The 14,595-nt window shown below is 46.9% G+C and overlaps 1 protein-coding gene and 1 long non-coding RNA gene across 2 annotated transcripts in view; one reads left to right on the forward strand and one right to left on the reverse strand.

Moving 5' to 3' along the window:
• Nucleotides 1-9,354, reverse strand: part of LOC310845029 — a 55,699-nt gene extending 46,345 nt beyond the window's left edge. The window contains exon 1 of the long non-coding RNA XR_014564429.1: nucleotides 9,209-9,354. This is a non-coding gene — a long non-coding RNA (uncharacterized lncRNA). The remainder of the gene's footprint in view (nucleotides 1-9,208) is intronic.
• Nucleotides 4,626-14,595, forward strand: part of SYNE3 (spectrin repeat containing nuclear envelope family member 3) — a 90,230-nt gene continuing 80,260 nt past the window's right edge. The window contains exon 1 of the mRNA XM_083732368.1: nucleotides 4,626-5,205. The gene's annotated coding sequence lies outside the window, so the exon portion shown is untranslated. The remainder of the gene's footprint in view (nucleotides 5,206-14,595) is intronic.

The raw sequence follows: 14,595 nt of genomic DNA on the forward strand, positions 1-14,595 counted from the left end.
GGAAAAAGCAAGGGGTGAAAAGGTGAAAAATGGCTTTGTCATGTATAATGAGATAAGAATCCAAGGTCTTTGTTCAGACCAGGTCTCTCGATGGTTTTAAGTTTGGTGATAAGTTGCAATTCAGCAGCTTCTCTTTCCAGTCTATTTCTGAAATTCCTTTGTAGTAAAACAGCTACTTTGAGATCTTGTATAGAATGTCCTGGGAGATTGAAGTGTTCTCCTACTGGTTTCTCTGTCTTGTGATTCCTGATGTCCGATTTATGTCCGTTTATTCTTTGGCGTAAGGTCTGGCCTGTTTGTCCAATATAGAGAGCTGAAGGACACTGTTGGCATTTGATGGAACAAAGACCTTGGATTCTTATCTCATTATACATGACAAAGCCATTTTTCACCTTTTCACCCCTTGCTTTTTCCTGTAAGACCTATTGCAGTCGTTAAGAGTCGTCAACAGGCTCATCACAGCTATCTGCCAATCACCCATTCCCACCACCCTTCTGAGTAATACCCCTCCCCACCTTCTCATTATATAGAAGGGTCTGGAAACTTCTGTTTCAGTGTATCTGAAGAAGTGTGCATGCACACGAAAGCTCATACCAAGAACTGACTTAGTTGGTCTTTAAGGTGCTACTGGAAGGAATTTTTTTGTTTTGACTATGGCAGACCAACACGGCTACCTATCTGTAACTAAAATCTAAAATGTTATGATGAAGTAACAAGAGGAAGGGAGCAGAGACACGTATAAACACTGCAAGAATATCTGCCCATTTCAGTTGCATGACCTTGAGCTTAGCCCAGGGACGGAGACAATCATTCCAATAAAACTTTTTAGATGGGAAGCCTGCAGTAAGTTGAAAGCAAAAAGGAAATTCATCTGGGAGAGCAAATGAGCAACCATTGAGTTCATCTTTTGCGGGGGGGAACTGGCAACAGGACAAATAGTAATAATGGATGAATCAAGAGATGGGAAACCTGTGGCCCTCCAGATGTTGTGAAACATCTGGAGTTATGTGGGTTCCCTATCCCTAGCCAGTAGAAGGGGCAGAACCAAGCACACTGTCCCATGCTTCTTGGAAAAAGGGGACAATAAAAATGTCATCAATTCAGCACAGCTACCGTTTGCTTCTATTAAGGGCAGAAGACGAGGGAAATGATGTGCTGGCTGCTAACACAGCATGTTTCCTATGCTCACCATTCCATTTGTGACAATTGGACTATTTAAAGTCTGGACAGCTGCTATATAGGATTAAAACTGGCTGATAGTACAGGCAGAGTAGGGTCCTGTGGAAAGTCAGGTGTTGTGTGTCACTCACTGCCTTAATGTAACATGCTCCTTAAGAATCTGTGTCTCGTAAGTCTGGCGATTATCCAACCACACTTAAGAGGCTTTCAGGACCCTTTGATTTCAACACTGGGAGAGTTCAGTGCCTGGGGCCTCTCACTGAAATCGATGGAACATAAAAGTGCCAAGCTTCAGTTGAATATGACCCTTAAAACAAAATTCCTCAAGGTGGCTTCACGGAGCCTTGTTCATCCCAGAAATATAATTATAAAATGCTTATTTGGCTGCACAGAATGGCACCAAAGTTCATCCCATAAAGAGCATTCAGATCACCATAAACAGAGCAACAGTAAACAGAGGTGAGTTGGTAGTTACCACTGACGGTTCACCCATCACACTGAGCCACTTTGTTTTAAACCATGACTTAATTGTGAATTTGCCGCACCATCACCACCTGCATGGATTGCTTATGGTTTGTTTGAAACAAGGAAAAAAACGTATTCTGAGTTCACACAACACAACAAGACGCACTGTGGTTGGTTTGTGCCATGAGCAAGCAGCTGTGAGGGGACAGGAAGCATGTTCACGATTAAGCCATGGTCTAAAATAAACTGACCTAGTGTGACATGCAAAAAAGAGCCAGTGTGAATTTTCTCTTGGTCATGAATTAGGAAAAATACAAAATGGGGGTGGGCAGTGAAGCTACCCCTCATAATGTTATACAGTGGTACCTCGGGTTAAGTACTTAATTCGTTCCGGAGGTCCGTTCTTAACCTGAAACACCACTTTAGCTAATGGGGCCTCCCGCTGCTGCCACGCCACCAGAGCACGATTTCTGTTCTCATCCTGAAGCAAAGTTCTTAACCCGAGGTAGTATTTCTGGGTTAACAGAGTCTGTAACCTGAAGCGTATGTAACCTGAAGCGTATGTAACTCGAGGTACCACTGTAGTTCCAAAAACCCGCATTAACACACTGCCTTTATATTAGGTCATCCAACCAAATAGTGTACACACTTTAGTAAAGCTGAATGCACCAATATGCAGCTTTGTCTTCTGGATCAACATGACATCCTCTAACTTTTCTGGTGTTGTAAAGCAACCCTGCAGGGCTAAAGTATCCATTTTTCAGAGGGATCTTCTGAAAGCTCCTTTTACATAGCCTGGGATTCATTCAACAGCTGGAGTTAAGCTGGCGGGCAGATGGTGTTTTAGTACTAATAGTTTGTATTAATCTGACTGCAACAAGATATTTTGAGCACACATTTTTTATTGACTTTCTGAGTCTATGGAACGGGGCTGTCTATAAATTACTATTAATTAACTTAATTAATTCAAGTCAGATAGGGACCTCAAAAAATGTTTGTATGTTTTTGTTATTTTCATCTCCTTTCCACTTTTATCCCACTGTGGATATGAATAAAAGAGAATGCTATTGTACACATAAGTGTTTTGTTTGTTTTTAATGTTACAGCTCCGCAAAAGTATTCCTGCTGTATCAAAAAATGAGGTTGAACTGTGTACACTTACCTGAGAGCTTACTTCTGAGTTGACACACATGGGATTGCACGAGCAAGGCATGCATCTATACTTCAAATGTATGTTACTTTTGCACCACTTTGTCACAGATTGCCCCCAAAATACTGGAAATCGCAGTTTAGCGGAGCTGTGCAGAATTCTAGCAGCCCCCTCCCAGAGAACCACAATTCCCTTGATTCCACAGAAAGAAAGACTTATTTAGATTTAGGCTGTAAATGTTGACAGCAACTTTCCACTATTATATTTTTAAATTCATCAGAATGACCACTTTCTGCCTGTCAACTGAAAGCTTGAAATGAAGCCCTTATTGGAGTGTCCTTTCAGCCAGACGTTTTGCTACCTGAAAGCGATTTTTCTTTCTTTCTTGTAGGACCGCGCTTGTGGAACTCCCTCAGCAAAGATGTATTTTAGGGCACCATTGCTTTTAAGACACCAAAATCAGTTCCATTTACCTAAACCAGTGGTTTTCAACCAGTGTGCTGTGGCACCCTGAGGTGCCTTGAATGATGGTCAGGGATGCCGTAGGCAACACCAGCCTCTGTCCCTCTTTCCTTCCCTCCCTCCTCTGATGCCCTCTTGCGTCTCTGCCTCCCAAAGGCTTGCACAGGTGTTTGTTGGAGCAGCCCTGGCCACAAGCTCCCCAGGTGAATGGTGCCTCTGGGGCTGGCCAGGGGGTGCTTCCCAGGCCCCTGTGGGGCAGGATGAGGAGGCACCTCTCTTTGGGGTGGGGGGGCAGCTCAGAGACAAGGGACAGCAGTTGCCCAGAGGACACCCAAGGAAAGGGGAGAGGAGAGGAGGCTGAGGGAACACTCCACAAAGGAAGGTGTTTGAAAAAGGGTGAGAGGCTGCCAGCTCTGCGGGCAAGGGGTGACGTAAGTGGGCTCCTGAGCCCCACAGGGGTGCCCCAGAAAGGACGTAGTTGGTCAAGGGAGCTGTGCACTCAAAAGGTTGAAAACCTTTGACCTAAACTTTAATACTAGTAAAGATCAACTGGCTCTTTTAGAAGATTGGAAGAAGTTTAAAGAATATTTGAAAAAAATATGTTAATTTTTAAATCCTAGAATAGCTTTGGAAGTGGATATAGGCTGTAGGGTTAGAAGTAGAAGATAGTGTATTTTAAAACAGTATTATTTGTAAGTGATAAAATGTGAAGATTTTTATGGTAAAAGTGTAATAAAAATGGTTAAAAATTATGATATATGTAAACTGCTAAAGATGAGGTAAAATGAAAATGAGATAGGGAGGACTTGGGGAAGCTCACCTAACAATGTTTAGAAAAAATAAGGATAAGACAATAATTTGTTTGTATTGTTTGTTTTTCTGTTTGTGTTGTTTAGTTGTGTTATAAAATGAATAAAAAATGGGGGGGGAGAGATTAACTGACTCTTTTGAGAGGATTTGGGTTGATGTTTATATGCTGCCTATAGTTTGTTTCATACTGTGGGATAGTTTTGCTTTGTTTTACAATAAACAAAATTACATGCTCCATGTATCAGTGGAACAAAAGCAGGCACTGACTATTTCTAGGGAAATGTTCGCTAGGGAGGGAGGTTGTGGTATCTCAGAGATCATTTCAATGTACTTTGATTATTTCTACTTTTAGGTAAGTATTTTTTATTTATTTTCTTGATGCGGCGGGGGCAGCTGCCCCCCTGGCTATACCCATGATCGGTGTGGTGCGCCCTGCGTGTGTAGGGAGGGAAAGGCGCCCAGTATAAAGTTACTGTGGTTCAGAGGGGTTGAGAAGCCTAGGCGATTCCAGCAAGGAAAGCCAAACCAAACTGCAACGAGCCAAACTAACCCGCACCCCTTGTGTTTTTGAATGCGGCAACCTTGAACGTGCAAAAGGCCATGGCTGAGAGGGGGCGGCGGCGTGAAGTTCAAAGGCGCCATCGTGCCAATGCAGGCTATGTGAATTTGGTATATAAACTCGTTCCCGCAACTGCAAGCCTCGACCCCTAGGGAGCATCTGGCCATTGCATAAGCCTCGTTCGGCCTCTTAAGCAGTCCCTCCTGACGCGCTTACATAACACAAGCCCCGACCGCCGCCATCCCAGCGACCCCGGAAGATAAGATCTGCAGCAAGCGCCCCGCACCTCCGATCCCGGGGCGCGCTCAGCCAAAGCGTCCCCGGACACCTGTCCGCCGCGCCTTTGCGCAGCGCTCTGCAGAGCGGAGCGATGAGCCCGGCCGATCGCAGGCAGGGCAAGCGGCGGCGAAGGCGGAGAGAGCGAGGCCCAGAGGGAGGAGTCTCTGGCAACGCCATCGACGGCCCCGCTGCAGCTCCGGGTCCTGGAGCCCTCCCGCTGCCGACTGCCTTTATTTTGCTGCAGGAGCCTCCTCTGCACCGGGATCCTCGCGCGCTCCCTCCGTCTCTCCATGCCTTTTAGGTGAGTGGCGTGCTCGGGCTGACTTTGGACGACCCACAGCGGGGCTTCCCTCGGCCGCGCGACCGGAGCCCGCCTTTGCGGTCACTTTGACAGGCGATGGCGCCACCCTCAGCCTCGGTTCGGGGGCACCCGCTGCTGGCAAATGGGTGCCCCCTTCTTCCCTTGACAGCGATCATCTCTCCCCCCCCCCCCCGCTTCCTCGGAGATGGGCAGGCAAAACTTTTCATGTGTCCCCCCCCCCCCCGCCCAGTCTGCCGTCCTCGGGATCTAGCGGTCGCCGCGCGCGCTAAGAGCGCAGACGGGGAAATCCCACCCCGAGCCGGGTGTCGCCGCCAGGTCCCCTCCCAGTTCTAAGGCTGAAGCCTAGGAACTTTTCGAAGCGGCGCGGGGCAGCGTCACCACCGGCTGTGTTTCCGGACGCTAATAATGTATCGATTGCTATTACTATTAGATTCCCCGCTGCCGCATAGATAGATTATTTAGCGGTGAAAGCGGTTTGCGTGTGGCGCGGATCCTAACTGCCTCTGCATGTTGGATGGAGGTCTCCGGGTGTCCTTTAGGGCAGCAGGCGGAGGTGCTGCATGCGGCACTCGCGGTGCGCTATGGAAAAGCAAATGGAGAGGGGGACTTTCTTGTACCGGGTGACAGCTAGTCTTTGGTTTCACAAAGTAGATCTTTCTGTAAAACAGAAACTGAAAAATGCGATGAACAGAGATGGGGCGGGGGGGTGAGGGAGGGGCGCTGGCAGAAAGCGGCCGGTTGTGCAATTGCCTCCTTGTATCGTACACAATGTAGCGGTTTATTTATAGTTCGTGGAAGGAGGAGCCTCTGGGAAAAGGCGCCCTTTTTTAGAGAGAGAGAGAGAATATATTTTAACAGCTGGGCCGCTATTTTCTCAGAGATACATTTCCTGATAGTTTTGTTGTGTGTGTGTGCGGAGTGGGGGGTGTTCTCCGAAAAAGTAACTTCTGTTCCGCCTCCGACATTTGGCGAAATCCTCCTCCCTCATTTTTCCGTCAGTGGAGAATTTCAGGCGTAATTGTGGGTCCAGAAGTAACTGTTTATTTTTGTTTTAATACTACCGAAAGAAGGGACGGCCTCGGTCTGAGCTCCTCCCAGCCTTCTTCTCTTAGCTCCCTGACCAATAGACACTAACAACAAAGTTTCATTCAGAATTAACTAACTCGAATATATTTTTCTGTTCATTTTCTTCCGCTTCTTCCTCCTCCAGCACCGGGGATCGGAATGGGGCGGGGAGGGGGCTTCGGCATACAGATCACTTCCTCTACCTTTGAGCTGCAGCCCTTTGTTGTAATTCCCTATAATCCAGTAGTTCCATCATAGAATTGCAGGGTTGGAAGGGACCACGAGGGTCATCTAGTCCAACCCTTGGCAATGCAGTAATCTTTTGCCCTACATGGGACTCAAACCCATGACCCTGAGATTAAGAGTCTCATGTTCTACCTACAATTGTTCTGGAGAATATTTGGCAAATCCCCTCCACCTAAATTTTGCCACCTGTCTGTAGGGGTCGCGAATCTTAAGAACCATTTTCACTCCATCCTAAAATAGTTATATTTGCTCTACTTAGCATGCAAGTGGGGAAATCATGACTTGGTGCCTTCATGGGTGCAAAAGCAAGTTAATAATTCCTTGGTCTGAAATGGGCTGGCACACTTCCCTAAAAAATGGCAAATGCAGTAGTCAGGATTCCTCTCAAAGTAACTTGAAACCTTTGACTCTTAGGAAAGCCAGAAGGGGAGGTGGCAGAGAGAGAACTTCTGTAGTACTTCTTTATGCACCACATAGTTAAACTAAAAAGGTAAAAAAGGTAAAGGACTCCTGGATGGTTAAGCCCAGTCAAAGGCGACTATGGGGTGCGGTGCTTATCTCGCTTTCAGGCCAAGAGAGCTGGTGTTCATCCACAGACAGCTTTCCGGGTCATGTGGCCAGCATGACTAAACTGCTTCTGCAACACCGTGACAGAAACCAGAGTGCATGGAAACGCCTTTTACCTTCCCACCACAGCAGTACCTATTTATCTACCGGTACTTGCACTGGTGTGCTTTCAAACTGCTAGGTTGGCAGGAGCTGGGACAGAGCAACGGAATCTCACCCCATCGTGCAGATTTGAACCTCCGACCTTCTGATCGGCAGGCTATGGAACTCACTATCAGCCACTAATGGTTACCAACGTAGATGGCTTTAAAAGAGGATTAGCCAAATTTGTGGAAGATAAAACTCTTCCTCCCCAATTGGAGGTAACAGTGTCTCTGAATGGTAGTTGCTGGAAGCAACAGCAGCATCTGCTCGGCTACTGTGAGAACAGAACGCTGGACTAGATGGACCATTGGCCTGATCCTGCGAGCTTTTATGTACAGTCATACCTCATGTTGCATTAGGTTCATGTTGCATCTTTTCGGCTTGAGAACGCGGCAAACCTGGAAGTGTATACTTCCGGGTTTCACCATGTGCACGTGTGCAGAAGCATTCTGTGTGCTTTGTGCATGCACAGAAGTGCTCTATTGCATTCTGCGCTTACGTAAAAGTGCCGCTCTGGTTACGGACTTTTCGAACGGCACCCTGGAACGGATCGTGTCCGCAACTAGAGGTACCACTGTACGTATGTTCCAGTGCCGCTGCTCTTTCAGTGGATAGAAGGGTGCAATTTGGTACAGGGGTCAAATCCCTGCTTGGCCAGAGGATGAGCTGTGTGCACACCATACACTTAAAAGCACATACACACACCCCAGCCCACTGTAGTCTACTCTTCACAGAGGTACAGTTTCCTACCACCCTTAGCAAACTCCAGTTCCTAGGATTCCTTGGACTGGAGGTCGCCCCTGCCAGCTGCCTGGGTTTGTGGCTGTCTGACAGACCCACCCGCAGAGGAGACAGTTGAGCAGGAACTGCAGAGCAGGTGCAGAAGTGTCTGCCTAGCAGCATGTGAAGTGACTCGGGAGGAGGGGAGGCGCAGGGATACACCTGTTCTGAACTAGGGATGGAGCCTTCAGCTGCTGTGTACAGCCTGAGCTGCTTGGTCACTGAAGCACAGCTCTCATTCCAGCTCCATCCTTTCTGGTCTGCAGAAAGGGACAGTGGGATCAACATGCAATTGTCCTATATATGTCTCCAGTTTTTATTCACAGAAGACCCACCAAAATCGATGGCCATGACTACTAATTTAGGCCCATTAATTTCAGTTTGTCTACTCTGAGTAAAAGTTAGTTGAATACAATCCTTGATAATTTTTTGCTCTCGTTCTAATTTACAGCATTCCGAAGAAAACACAATGTTTTAGCCTTATGATCCACCTTACTCTTTGAAAACATGAGGAAAACGGGCAGTTTCCAACAATGTTCTTGTTTCCTTTGCCTACCTTTCCTAATTTGAATAATATTTGTAAGTTGCAGCATAAGCATAAACTGAAAACAAGATACTTGGGGTGCTCATGCAAGGTGCAAGTATATAGCTGTGGGAAAACACAGGTAGATGTTGGTGGAGAAACTTCTCCAATCGCACCTGTTTGCCTTCTGTGATTGGACACCAGCACTGCTAATTGTGCCTGAGCCAAGCCAGTGGGTATATGGAGATCTTATACCATCCTTGAGCTTCCAGCCTAAAAAAGCAACAACAACAATTTATTATTTATACCCCACCCATCTGGCTGGGTTTCCCCAGCCACCCTGGGTGGCTCCCAACAGAATATTTAAATATTAAACACATATATCTTCCCTTAGGGAGATATAAGGGACAATGCAAAGGTAGTGTGCTGGCTGGCTGCTCAGCAAAAAGTGAGCCCGTTCTAGCCTTCCAATGCAATGAGCACAAAGGCATTGTTGGTTTGTTTGGATGATTTAAGTGCTTAATCAAAAAGCTGTCCAAAGTGAAACACAGCTAAAATCCAGAAAGCAATGAAAAACAAATGTACATAAAACAAACACCATGCAAACACAGATGAAAATCAATACAACTTTAGAATGAATATAGGTAACTAAATTACCTGTCTGGGTAAGCATTGTCAGCAGGTCTCTAAAGCAAAACAGCAAGGGCACCTTCTTAATGTCAATTGGCAGGGGGTTCCAAAGGATGACCACAGTAAGGGACTGTCTCCAAATGCAGAACGAACAATATATGGCCTTTGCAAAGGGTGCAAGTCTGCAGACTGAAGCACTCACCTTAGAGGCGACTGAAGAATGCTAAGAAGTTAGTGGATTAGGCAATCCTACTGCATTCAGTGCTGCAGGTACAGTACGGGTGTGCATGAAACTGCTGCTTTAATTTTATTAAAGTGTGTTTTAATTGCAGCATTAAATGCATACGTTTATGTATTGCAGACTACTTATTTTTAGGGTTTTGCTGTTTTGCATCGATTTAATTCCCCCCTCATTACCTGTTCTAAAGATCATTGAGATGATATACATAGAGCAATTTGAAATCCCCTGTTTAAATGCTCAGCATTCTTCTTAATGCCAAGTAGAAGCAGGCATTAATTACCGGTAGTTTCAGGAGCCCTCCTGAAGCCTCTGCCTTTACGTCTTTATTAATGGCTCCAGGTAGGACCTAAAGGGGGCGGCGGAGGGTGGAGAAACATGTTAACATTTTGTCCATCAGATTACTGTAACACTATGGCTTGTCCTCCGAGTGAAACACGTTCATTATCCACCCATTAGCATTGTGGACAAGTCTTGGCTTGTGCCTCTGCAGAGTTAAACCGCCAAAAGAGCTGCTCTCCGGGGTATAATTACAGCCCGGCACGTGATGACCTTTTTGCATCGTAGACGTGTGTTGTTGGCACCCTTTGGTGCCTTCCCACTGGCGGCTGCTGGGTGGGCCTGTCTCTGCAAGGGATAAACAAAATATCTCTTTCCAGAAAGGGAGGCGCCTGCATGAAAGAGGCTGGGCTTGGAAGACCCACCCGATTCAGCAGGGAAACAAGAGGAGGGCAGAATAAATTGCTTGCCATTGGCCAGCTTCAGAGCATTCATGCCAAACCATCCAGCTCTTTTGTGCAGAGGGAAAGACAGCCAACAGCCTTTTTGATTTGTGGACTTAGAGAGGCCGCTCAATATGTTCCTTTTATTAGGGCCAGGGTGGGAGGGATGTGTGTCTCTTGGACTGTTGTTGAACTGCAGCTCCCACCTTAGATAGCTCAGTTGGTAGAGCGTGAGACGCTTGATCTCAAGGTCTTGGGTTTGAGCACCACATTGGGAGAAAGATTCCTGCATTGCAGAGGGTTGGACCAGATGGGTGGCCCAAGTTTCCAAGATGGCGGCACGTGCAGATGCTGAAAGCTCACTGGAGGGGAGTCAGGGTTTGTTCGAATGAATTATTTATAACCGATTTGACTCTTCCCACCTTGGATCAAATCTATGCTTCCAGGTGCCATAAGAAAGCTGCAGAGATAGCGCAGGATAGTGCACACCCCAGAAATGATCTCTTTCAGCTTCTGCCTTCTGGAAGAAGGTACAGGGTTATAAAGACTAGGACTAGCCACCTGAGAAACAGTTTCTACCCAAATGCGATTTTGGTTTTAAACACAGTGTAAGGGAGTATATTGTATTTAAAAATGGGGTATCAGAGTTTTTAGGGGGCTAACCAGGTTGGGATAGCTGGGATAGCAGGCTTGTTGAGTTTTGAATGTTTTATGTAGATTTTTCAATTTCGTTGTTCTGTATGGGACAATAACAATAAAGATTATCGTATCATTGTCATTTCCAACTCTACAGATCTATGATCCCTGGCTATTGGCCCTGCTGTCTGCGGCTGAAATCCAGCAACACCCTTTTATTAACACACCTCTTTGTAACACAGTCCTGTTGTGTAGTATTAGCTGGAAAAGGCTACCAACTTTTGTTTAACCTGAGGACTCACCAACGGGCAGTGATCTTCAACAGGTGTTTCTAGAGCTAGGCAAAGGGTTTTGCTCGATGGTTCTGGAGAGCCAGAAAAGGAGCTTAGTGGCTAGCGACAGCTCTGTGACACATTTCACAGTAGCCAGTTAGCTATGACGGCTGGAGTCTGCCACCGGGGTTGGAGCCAGTATTGCTTTGGAATAACCAGTGGCTGCAAACCACAGGAGGGGAGAGTGTACTTGGGTTTGGGTCCTGTTTGCTGGTTTGCCTGGTTGGCTGCTCTAAGAACAGGATGCTGGACTAGATGGGCCATTATTGGCCTGATCCAGCAGGCTCTTCTTATGTTCTTACACACTGGTGCTGGGGGGACCTGTATCTAAAGAGAAATAAGCAGTTTGGCATTGCAAGGTAGACAGCTGCCATGGGGCCAAACTGAGTCTTGGGGCATCTTAAAAACTAGCAGCCTTATTATATCATTAGTGGACAAGTCTCTGCTTCATGAGTTGCATGGAGCATAACCTTTAAGTGGATTTACATATACAACAGGGAGGGTGTGTTGTAAGCAGTATGAGTTGCTGGTGGTCAGAAAAGAGGCTTGTCTCAAGGCAAATCTAAAAAAATGTAGTATAAACACTGACAACTGGGAAACACTGGCCTGCGAGCGCTCCAGTTGGAGAACCGTCTTAACCAAAGGTGTCGTGGGCTTTGAAGACACTTGAACTCAGGACACAAGTGAGAAACGTGCGAGGAGGAAGACACGCTTGGCAAATCCACACCGTGATCAACTCCCGCCAGGAAACCAATGTCCCTACTGTGAAAGGATGTGTGGATCCAGAATTGGCCTCCACAGTCACTTACGGACTCATTGTTAAAACCGCGTTTATGGAAGACAATCTTCCTCGGCTACGAGTGATCGCCAAAGAAAGAGAAGGGTTAGGAGAATGATAGGGGTTAAGGGTAGAGCACATGCTTTGTATGTAGAATGCCCCAGGTCCAATCCCTGGCATTTCCAGGTGGAAAAGGCCCCTATCTGTAACCACAGAGCTCCCCAGCCATTTAGTGGAACCATTTAGAGCCACCCAGAGTGGCTGGGGAAACCCAGCTAGATGAGTGGGGTATAAATAATAAAATGATGATGATGATGATGATGATGGCCAGCCTGTTTTGGACTACAGTTCCCATCAGCCCCTTGGGAGTTGTGGTCCAAAACATCTGGAGGACGTCAGAGACACCAGTACTGAACTTGATGGGTAGGGACAACTGGCTGGGATACAAGCTGCAAGAGAACTATAGGCGTGAGGTTCTCTGGTGCTCCTGCTCTTAAGAGTTTACACTCCTGCACTAGCAGCCGAAGCACAAGCAAGAACCAGCTTCCTTACAGACACACCCTTAATCCCTTTACCCAACCATCTTTTCGAGATTCCCTTCCCCAAACTCAAAAGCAGCACACAGGCTTGTAGTCTCTCTCCGTGTAACACCTTCCACTTTTTCCTTAGGAGACTTCTGCCGAATCCAGTTTCGTCCCCAGCCTTTCTTCTTCTTCTTGCTTCTAAAACTCTCAATGTGAGGGATTTAATTCCCAGGGAATTAGCTGCATCCTTTCCTCTCTGCCACCGTGTGTTGCGTTCCCTTTTAAGCCATCTGCTCTTCTCTTTTATCTGCCGCCGGAGGAGAAGCCAAGCCCCGTGTTTATTCAGCAGCATGTCAGGCCTTGCCAAAAAGGCTTTCCTTGGGTTCTGGAGGTGCAGCTTGCATTCCCAGCTGAACCCCCCGGCACATTGGATCCTCATTTGGCCCCTCCTTGGCTAGCCACAGATTCCTCCTGTGATTTGACAAATTCGTGGAGGATAAATTATCAGTGGCTATCAGCCATGGTACCTGTGTTCCATCTCCACTGTTGGGGGCAGCAGTGCCTCTGAATATCAGTTTCTGCACATTGCAAGTGGGGAGAGTTGCACTCACGTCCTTTTCACGGGCTTCTGGACAGCCACACTTAACAACAGGAGGCCACAGTCTGCTTCCCCTTCTCCCTTGGACCACTCATCATCATCCCAACATCAATCCCCTGGCTCTGAGCCTTCTTCCCCTGGGGGTTCTACTCCTTTGCATCCAGCCAGTCCATGACAAGGTGCTCAAGAACTGATCCTTATGGTTCCTCTCTAATATATGCTTGCTTCTAAATAGTTTACCCACATATTCAGAAGGTGTGCCGGCCTGGCCCAGGATTCCACAACAAGCCATTGTTTCTTTTTAAAGAAGAGACGGCGTCACCAATTATTTTTAATGGTTTTCAGAGGAGCTTCCAATATGTAGCAAGCTAGAAGGTGCACAACAGGGAGGCAACAGCTTCGCAGCAGCTCCCCGTCATGAAGCGTTCCAGCCAATAGACTCTTGAAAGAAACCAACTTCTCATTTCCTCCGTGACTTGCATCTTGGCAGGAAACCTCAGTGTTTTTTCAGCAAGTCTTAGGGAGCCTTTAACTTGCTCATCAGAATAAACTGGTCACAGGATGCTCATTCTCAAAAATTCCACCCACACCCCAAAATCTGATAAAGGTGTTTCCTTTTATTGATTGGTTTGACCAATCTACCGCTGATAGTCACCCAAGTGGCGCCTCCTGCGATCTTTTGCTTTTTGCACTTTCCGCATCAAAAATATTTACACCTTCTTTGAGCGCTCAGCCTGAACATGCAATGGAAAGAAGTTTACAAGGGACTTTGGGACATGTGTGTGCCCCTTCCACCATGCCTGACCTTCACATGTTTAGCACAAACGTCTGTAGGGAATTCCGTGCTTGGGTGCCTCTTTGCAATCTGGACCCTGAAAACCCTGGAGATCTGTGCAAGGAAAATTTTCAGATGCAGAGATTTGAGCGAGGCAACAGTAGTTTATTAACCTTAGACTTGGGACAAGGTTACTTGAAAGCATAGCTGTCAACTTTCAGATTTGAAAATAAGGGATCAGCAGCCTCACCTATCCTGGGGACAGTCTACAGGATATCTAATAATCTGGGATAGCAGCGGGAAGCAGCAGGAAACGGTGCTGGAATAAGGGGATTTCCTGCAAAAAAGGGGAAGGTTGACAGCTATGCTTGAGAGACTGCCTAACAGGGGTCAGCAAACTTTTTCAGCCAGAGGCCAGTCCACTGTCCCTCAGACCTTGTGGGGGGGCAGGCTATTTTTTGGGGGGGAGGGGAATGACTAAATTCCTATGCCCCACAAATAACCCAGAGATGCATTTTAAATAATAGGACACATTCTACTCATGTAAAAACATGCTGATTCCCGGACCATCCGCGGGCTGGATTGAGAAGGCGATTGGGCCAGATCTGGCCCGCAGGCCTTAATTTACCTACCATAGCTGTCAAGTGTCCCTTATTTGAAGGGACAGTCCCTTATTCCAGCGCCATGTCCCGCTCCTGTCCCTTATTGATGGATGTCCCTTAAATGATGTCCCTTAAATTTCAAAGGAAGCAGCTCCTCTCCCTCCCTCCCTCCCTGCCAGCCAGGGAGGAGGGAGGCTCCAACTGTGTTG

The sequence above is a fragment of the Podarcis gaigeae genome (assembly GCF_964106915.1).
Source record: "Podarcis gaigeae genome assembly, chromosome: 1".
NCBI classification, from domain to species: Eukaryota; Metazoa; Chordata; class Lepidosauria; order Squamata; family Lacertidae; genus Podarcis; species Podarcis gaigeae.